General features: G+C 41.5%; 1 pseudogene; it reads left to right on the forward strand.

Annotated features, from left to right (window-relative positions):
- Positions 1-6,252: 6,252 nt before the first annotated feature.
- On the forward strand, positions 6,253-7,341 carry LOC123256863 (annotated as a pseudogene).
- The last annotated feature ends 2,179 nt before the right edge of the window (positions 7,342-9,520 follow it).

Consider the following 9,520-nt stretch of genomic DNA (forward strand, 5'->3'; position numbering starts at 1 on the left):
ACTAAGAAAGGGATGTCACCTCTGCTTGCCTCAGTTTCCTCAACTGTAAAAAATAGATTCTAAGAGTACCTACTTCCCGGGGTTGTTGTGAGGATCAAATGAGAGTATCTGGAATAAATTAATGATAAATATTATATAAATACTATATTTATATACTATACTATATAATTATAATATATATACCATAATATATATTATATATACTAAATACTATAAATATACTATAAAATACTATAAATATACTACATATACTATATATTATATATATACTAAATACTATAAATAATACAATAATATATATTATATATATGCCATATATAATATATTAAATACTATAAATAATACAATAATATATATTATATATACTAAATACTATAAATAATATAATAATATATTATATGTGCTATGTATATATTAAATACTATAAATAATACAATAATATTAATAATAAATTAATCTGCTATAAAGTAATAAATTAATAAATTCCTGTTCTGTTCCCCGTCCCCGTTAAGAACAGGGATTGTTATTTTTGTTTTGTCTCTCACCCTAGCACCCAAGCAGAGCAGGCACTTAAAAATGCCTGTCAGTTTGAATGGAATGGAATTGCAGCTCTCTCTCCCCAGAAGACTGAAAGCCCCCTTTTTTTGTGGCTGTCCATATATCCCCTGCCCCTCACACAAAGCCTGGCACATAATAGGAGCCTGATAGGGATTTATTTATTATTGGATTGGAATAAAATCCTTCACTTAGATACTTCATCTTTCTCAAGCTTCTGCCTTCCCCATTCCTGCATAAGTTCCTTTCTTCCCCAGCTGCCCATGGCGACGCCACGTCCCGTGCACGAAGCCGCCTGCCTGTCCCCCGGAGTGGCCGGCTCCGCTTCACCGCCGGTAGGACTCTCCTTCCTCTCCAACTTGGAAAGACTCAGGGACTAGCCAGGTGCAGCTAGCGTGATGGAGTGTAAAATAGGGGTCAGTTTCTCTGGAATTTCTAAAGAATTGGTCCATTGCCAAATGTCCACAATCCCCAAGCATTTATTTGAGGTTTGTGGAGGGAGCAACGAATGCCACCTCAGAGGAGGGAAAAGAGCCCCCCAAACACACAACCCCCTTCATTTGGAGAGCAGGTTGGAGTTGAGCCTCTGAGCCTCCCTTCTTGTGCACGTGTATTTTCCCAGGTGCCAGGTGGCAAGCTCACTGAGCGAGAAGCCGCTGTGTTGGGCCACTAGGATTTGGGTCAGATGGGGTTCAGTCATGTCCCCACACAGGTGTAACTTTGTTTCATGTCCTGATGGCTCTGTCTGTCAGAGGGCTGATGGGGCAGGGAGAGAACGGCGTACGTGCCTTAACGACTGACCAGAGGAGAAGAGGGAAGAGGGAGGCCACCAGCTTTCTGCCTGGTGCTGTTTTGATTTTCTTAAATATTGGCATGTTTTGTGGGTTGTTTTTTTTTTCACATAAATACAAGGCCCTTCATTGTTCCAGTTGTCCTTCTTTGGGTTTCTCCAGCCCCTCCAAAAAACAAAAACAACAAAAAAAACATGGCGGCCGTAGCTGAACATCTTTGGGACAGTAGCCTTGGGAAAGGCCGAGTGGAGTGGGGAATGTTTCTGTCCACTTTCCCAGTCTTAAGAGTCTTGTCTGGCTTACCCTGAAAGAGGTCCCCCTTGTATTTGAATATCATAGTCTCCTCCCTTTCCCTTCCTTTGGGGACTCCCCATTCCTCCTCCTTCATCCTCTCCCCTCTTCCTCTCTTCTCACTCTCACTACTATTATGGCTTAAGGATCCAGGGAGAGTTTCAATGATTCAGAAACAGGAGAAGCCATTAAGTCTGACCATTCCAGCCTTGCTTGATGATCCAACTGTAGCAACTGCCAAGCTCTGGGCTCTTGTCTTCCCCCACACACGGCAGGATTGCCCCCAAACAATGGAGTTTGCCAATGGCCATATGGGCCCACTTGCTGCAACAGCTTTGTGCAGCCAAGCAGAGCCGGGCCTGACTTCCGTGGAGATCCTGGGAGCATGTTAAGTCATTGGAATTTCACAGGTGTCTTTCGTGCATCCCTCGGGTCCAGCTTCGCCACTTCCTCACTCTCAAGAAGCTTCAGTGGCTCCCCATTGCCACAAGGACTCTTCCATTGGGCTTAAAGTCCTTCACATCTGACTCCAACCAATCTTTCCTGCCTGATTAGACATTGCTCCACCTCAAGCACTCAGTTTTAGACAAACTGGCCTTCTTGCTGTTGTCACTGATCATCCTCCTCCTTCTATAGCCAGCTTCCATATCTTTGCACAGGCTGTGTCTGCTGCTTGCCTCAGCCTCTTACAACTCATTCAAGACTCAGTTCAAGGGCCCCCTTCTCCAAGAAGCTTTCCCCTAGTTGCTTCTCTCCAAAATTTAAATTTTAATTTACTGCAAATATATACATGTATTTGCAGTAAATTAAAAATATATTTTTATATTTATAGTAAATTAAAATATGTATTTTTATATTTATAGTAAATATATATAGTGTCACTTAAATCCAAGTTGTGCACAAGTCAAAAGATATCATCAGTGATGTCCTTTTGGTCCTCTTAGAGTAAGAAATACATAAAGCACAATTATTTGTGTAAATATTGTGTGTGTTTAGTGTTTCCTTTTCTTATGCCCAACTACCCCAGTAGCTCCTAAGAAGATCCTTTAAGCCAGTATATCAGACTGAATCTAACAAAATAAAACTTAATAGGAGGGGGAAGTTGGGTGGCTCAGTGGATTGAGAGCCAGGTCTGGAGATGAGAAGTCCTGGGTTCAAATTTGACCTCACACACTTCCCAGCTGTGTCACTTAACAGCTGGGTGAGTCACTTAACCCCCATTGCCCAGCCCTTAGCACTCTTCTGCCTTGGAGCCACTACACAGTATTGATTCTAAGACAAAAGGTAAAGGTTTAAAAAAAAAGAAAGAAAGAAACTTAACAGGAGAAAAATTTAAAGTCTTCTATTTGGGTTCAAGCAAAGAAAGAGGAGGCATGGCTAGATTGCATTTTGACCCAAAAAGATCCACAAATTCAATATGAGTCAATACTGAAATATGGCAGATAATTCACCGGAAGTGTTGGGTTTTGTTCTGAGCACCCTATTTTAGGGAGAAAATTGATTACATGGAGAATACCCAGGATGGTGAAGGCTCTCGAGTTTGTGCACCCCAGCTGAAGAAATGCATTCTGAATGACTCAGGTTCAAATCCTGTCTCTCTGACACTTCATAGCTGGGTAACCTTATCCTCTAACTTCTGCAAAGGCCCCAAAGATGTACCCACTTAGTATGTACAAGTTAGTGGAGGGAGATCTCAGTTCAATTCAATTGAATTCAAGAAGCACTTATTAAGCTCCTACTGTGCTCAGGGCTAGGGATACACCATCAAAGTCATTCATTTCTTTTTAATAAGCCATACTAAAAATGACATTTTAAAAAATAATGTTTAGTTTCTTCCTTAGAATCAATACTTGGTAATGGCTCCAAGGTAGAAGAGTGGTAAGGGCTAGACAACTGGAGTTAAGTGACTTGCCCAGGGTCACACAGCTGGGAAGTGTCTGAGGCCAGATTTGAGCCCAACTCTTCTCAACTCCAGACCTGGCTCTTTTTCCACTGGGCCACCCAGTTGCCCCTAAAATCATACATTTTTCATGAATTGACATCTCAACTTATCATGGTCAAAGATCCTGGGATCATAAATCTAGAGCTGGAAAGAGGTCATCTAGTCCAACTCCCTCATTCTACAAAGTAGACAAACCTACAAAGGTGAGATGACCAAGACAAGAAGTACAAGATTTGAACCCAGATCCTCAAACTCACAGTAGAGTATCCTTTGTTGCTGGATAGTCCCTCCCCACTAACCCCATTACTATCCAATTCCATTTATCAACCATTTATTAATTGCTTTATGATAGTTCCAAAGAACTCCATTCTGATGTGGGGCTTTTGGAGGAGGATGGGACAAGTCAGAAAATCTCAGACTCATAGTAAGAAATATTTGTTCATTGATTCCAAAGCTTGTGAAAGAAGGAAGCATTTTGCCCACTCTGGGGCACTATGTGGAGTTTGATCTCATGAAATGTTTTTGTCTGAATTGTTGGAACTTGTTGGGAACCCATCTCATGGCCTCTCTGCCTTTTTCTGGCCATATCAGCAAAATCATTTCAGTTTTTTCTTTTTTTTAATTCACTTCTCAGAATCCACAAACTCTGCTGGGTCCACAAATAGTTGATGTATTAACTTTGGCAACAATGGTCCACCTTGTCACACCAATAAAGTTATTGCCGTGAAAAATTAAGTCTAAGCAATTGAATGGGTGCGTTCTCTTCTCCCCCCACACACACCCTTTCTGTCTGCTTCCCTCCCTCTTCCATCCTCTCCCCTTTCTCTTCCTCTCTTTTTCTCCCTCTCCCTCCATGCTTCTCATCATGTCTTTCTCTGTCTCTTTCCCTCTCCCTCCCCTCTTCTCTTTGTCTTTTTGTCTTTCTGGGTCTTTGTCTCTGTCTGTCTCTATCTATCCCTTTTCCTCCCCTCCTCTCTGTATTTTTCTTTCTGGCTCTGACTGTCCTCGCTGTCCTCTCTTCTGACTCCCTCTCCCTTCCCACCCATATCTGCTTGTTGACTGACTTTATTGAGGTGTAGAGAGGGGGAAGCATTCTCCAGACTTTGGCAGGAACATCAGTGCTAACCCACACCTGAAAAAGAATTCACTATGTGGCATAACCAACAAGTGATCCTCTGCTTGAAGACCTCTAGGAAGGCAGACCCCACTTTCTTCCAGTGGTAGACCATTCCACTTTGGGATAGTTCCCATCGTTAGGGTCTTTTTCCTTACATCAGATTTCTAAACCTAATTTTTGCTCCTGGTCCTAACTTCTGTGACCCAGCAGAACAAGTCTAATTCTTCTTCCACATGACAGCCTCCCAAATGATAGAATTTGGAGATCATTTTTCTGATTCTTTTTTCTCTGAGTCACATATTCCCGTTTCCACCAACCAGTCCTCCTAGGGTATGTTCTTGAGGTCCTTCCCCATCCTGGTGGCCCCTTTCTTGAAGTTCTCCAAAGTGGGCTGTTGTCCAAAGCCACCCAAGAAGTAAGCCAAGAATTCAAGCCCAGACCCTTTGACACTAAATTTAATTTCTCAAACATATGTCGGATGTGTAAGAATACAAGTCATTCCCCACCTGATAAATGGTCAAAGAGTATGAATAGGCAGTTCTCAAAGTAATTAAAGCCTTCGATAGTCTTGCGACAGTTAAATCCAGTGTTCTTTCTGCTACCTCACGCTACCTATCATAAACTCTTTTGTCTTTATGATTTAGATTTGTTAGGAGTTGAAATCTCACTTGGGTTCAAATCCCAGTTGTACTACTGACTACCGTGGGGAGGTCACTTTCTGTCTCTGGGTCAGTTTTCCTATCTATAAAATAATCTATAAAAAATATCTATCTATTAAAAAAAATAATAGGATTCGGACTAAATGATCTCGGAGGGCCCTTCCAGCTCCGAATCTGTGCCCTGTTCCAGAATTTCACAAGCAGTCCATCCAGGAGAGTTGACCTCCCTTGTTCTGCTCAGTGGGGATAGATAGATCCAGGGACTTATCTTATATACCAATCCTGATCAAAGGGGAACTAACATCCCAGTACTAATCTGATGGGAGAGTCTGATTATATTAGCGATTCTCCATCAGATCATGTCATCCTCATATTATATTATATTAGTATTTGTTTCCTCTAATGTGATGGGAAAGTTGCTAATGCGATAAGACTTTTGCATTGTATTAGCGAAAACAAATATTAATGTGATGCGATGGCAAATTGCTAATAAGGAGCTAAGTTGCTAATATGACATGATGCATCTTCTAGAGAGATCTCCTCCACTTTTCCAGAACCACTTTTATCCCTGCTTGAGGGGAATGGCAAAGGTGGCATCAGGGAATGTGCATTCTGCGTGAGAACCCATTGTTAGTGTGACCCTTGAGTTAAGGTTAGACCTAGGCATGGTTCAGGGAAAGAGGGCTTGCTTCAGAGCCAGAGAAATAGGGGTAGAAATTCCAGACCATCGGTCTACCTTAGCCAAGTCACTTCACATCTCTAGGCTTCAGTTCCCTTAACTGTAAAATGACGAGATGTTAGACTAAATGACATTTAAAGAGTCTTTCGTCTCGGTCTCGTCCAGTAAAGGCTGCTTGCGGATGGCCTCCCCCTGCCCCCTAGTCGCATGCCACCATCATGGTGAAGCTCAGGAAGGCTGCTAAAAATCAAGATGAGCCGAAGAAGATGATCCCTCCCCACCAGGAGGTAGAAGATATGTCAGAAGAGGAAGAAGAAAGCAGTGGAGAAGAGGCCGCGGTCCCTCAGAAGAAGGACAAGAAGGCTGCAGCTACACCAGCCAAAAAAGCTGTTGTTGCTGCCACACCTGCCAAGAAAGCAGTTGTGACTCCTGGTAAGAAGGCCAGCCAAGAAAGTGGCCACCTCAGCCAAAGCTGTCCTTAGACCAGACAAGAAGGGAGCGAAAGCAGCAGCCACCCCAGCCAAAGGGGCAAAGAATGGAAAGAATGCCAAGAAAGAGGGCGGTGAATCTGAAGAAGATCGTGAAGATGAGGACGATGAAGAATTTGAGCCCCCCAAAGCCACCAAGGTGGGAGTCAAGAAACAGAAATTGGAAGCTGAAACATCTACAGATTTCAGTCTCTTCACTGGTAACCTGAACTTCAACAAAACAGCAGCTGAGCTATAAACTGCCATCACAGACTTCTTTGCAAAAAAGGACCTTACGGTTGTGGATGTCTACACTGGTGCCACCAGGAAGTTTGGCTATGTAGAATTTGAACCTGCTGAAAAGGCTCTGGAACTCAGAGGTTCCAAAGTGCTTGGCTCTGAAATGAAGATAGAAAAAACAAAAGAGAGTAAGAAAGATCGAGATGCCAGGACACTCTTTGTCAAGAACTTACCCTATAAAGTAACTCAGGAGGAGCTCAAAGAAGTGTTTGAAGATGCTATTGAGATCAGGCTGGTCTGCACCAAGGACAGAACATCCAAAGGAATGGCTTACATTGAAGTCAAGACAGAAGCAGATGTGGCAAGGCCTTAGAAGAGAAGCAGGGGACTGAGATCAATGGCCGGGACTACCCAGGGGAGAAAAGTCAAGGGCAAGAGAACTCACTAGGGAAGAACAACTTAGTAGCAAGCTATCAGACTCGAAGACACTGGTGCTGAGCAACCTTGCCTACAGTGCCACAGGAAGTGTTTGAGAAGACCACGTCCATCAGCCTGCCCCAGAACAACCGAGAAGGGCATTTTGAAGATAATGGTTCTTGAGCTGAGCCTTGAAGAGAGCTCATCATTCCAAGAGTTGGACATAAGAGCAATATCCATCTCCAGGCATGGGAAACAGTCAACAGAAAGAGACAGAGGGAGGAAGTGGAATACTCCAACCTGGGAGCATCCAGTTGGCTAGTTGCTTACTGGGGATGTTCCTGTCCCCACAAATATTTCTTTGAGACCCTCTAACTTGAGTACTGAGGATGCCCAATCTCCAGGATCTTTGGAGGAGAACAGGTACATTCCACAGTAGTAAAAATAGGAAAGGGGGAATCTTCCTAACAATTAGAGTCCCCCCAAACTGGTATGGTCTGCCTCAAGAAGTGGTAGTTTCCTTTCTTCCTGGCAGTCTTCAGACAGGCTAAAAGACCATTTTACTATTGTGATTTGTTTTGCATATCAGTTGGACTAAATGAACAATGAGGAGCCCTTCTAATTCTTAAATTCTATGATTTTAAGCCAAAGAGTGAGGAAGCAAGAGACAAGCTGCTGAGAATACAAGAAAAAAACCAAAGGCAGAAAGTCTAAGAGACAAAGGATGAGTATAAACCTAATGTATGAGCATAAATGGATCCATAAAGAAAGATGGAATTATGAGTAGTTATTATCATTAAAGTTCTTAACATCTATAACACACTGAATAGATAATAGAACATGAAGGGAAATTAACTAAAATCCCCAATAAAACAGAGAATTTGGAGGGATTTCTAACACATCGTGAAACAATAACAACAAATTCCAGAATGGTTTAGAAGAAATGAAACATCTTTTAAAAAGATACAAGAATTACAATGAGGATAGAAATCAGCACCTTCAAAGAAGAAATAATGAAAACAAACAATAGCGTAGATAATTTAGAATACATGATGAGGAATCTTTCAAAGTAGTAGAGATTTTGAAAAAGAATGACAGATTTGGAAATTAAAATTTTAGGAGTGGAAGAAAATTTAGCAGAATAGAAGCAAAAGGCAATTTTAAAATAACACAGGATTTCAGGGAAAACATTACTTTTCTGGATATCAGCTTTTACAGAAACATCTTAAGAATCATAGATTTCTGAGAAAAACATGTTAACTTTTAAAACCTGAAGGCTATACTACAGGAAGAAATGCATGAAAACTTCTCAAAATTTTTGAATATCAGCGACCAAATGCCAATTAATTGAATTCACAGATTGCTGCCAGAAAAAGAGGCCCATGCTTAAAACTACAGATTTTAGAATTTCAATGCCAAACAATAAGTTTGGGGATGAAGGAAGGAAATGTATAATTATCCTAGAAAGATAAAGTAGAGCCAGATTGTGAAGGACTTTAATTGTGAAACTGAGGAGTTTTTATGTTATCCTTGAAGCATTTGGAAGCCCCTGGAGCTTCTGGAGCAATAGAGTGATGTGATCAGTTCTGGGCTTTGAGAATTTGGAAACGGTTTGAAGGATAAATTGGAGAAGGGAATGCCAGGATGCTGGGAAACCAGTTAGGTAACTCTCATAATAATAATGTAGGAAAGAAGTGATGGGGGCCTCAACCTATATTATTCTGTTGAAAGCAGAGAGACAGGATCCACCTCCAAAAAAGAACTGTTGGAGTCCTCTTTCACATCAGTGTGTCTTTGGTTTTATATGAGTGTGCTCTTACAACAATGACCAATGTGGACGTGTGTTTTGCATGACAATAAAAGATTGAAAGAGTCACCCAGCTGCCCCTAAGCCAGTAGAATTGATGAGCTTTGGAAACTGATTGGATAAGTGAGGTAAGGAAGGATGAAAAGTTGAAGATAATTCTAAAGTTGAAAACCTGAATGACTAGGAAAATGGTAACTCAACAGACTGGGGAAATTTTAGAGCTTTTTAGCTAATTAGGAAAAAAGCTCCTAGTAATTAAAAGTATTCAACAGGGATCATAGATTTAAAGCTGAAAGAGACCTCAAAGTCAAATTCCCTCATTTTACAGATGACATGATGCCCGGAGAGGTTAAGTAAATTGCCCAAATCTACACAGGTGGGAATTCAAAGCCTAGATCTCTGATTCGAGAACTGGCATTTCTTTCCACTGTACCATAGACCTAGAGTATAATGTGCCAGGCCTGATGTCAGGAAGACTTGAGTATAAATATGGCCTCATACATTAGGTGTGTGACTCTGGGCAAGTCACTTAATCCTTTTTGCCATAGGTTTACT

Source organism: Gracilinanus agilis, chromosome 1, assembly GCF_016433145.1.
Source record: "Gracilinanus agilis isolate LMUSP501 chromosome 1, AgileGrace, whole genome shotgun sequence".
NCBI classification, from domain to species: Eukaryota; Metazoa; Chordata; class Mammalia; order Didelphimorphia; family Didelphidae; genus Gracilinanus; species Gracilinanus agilis.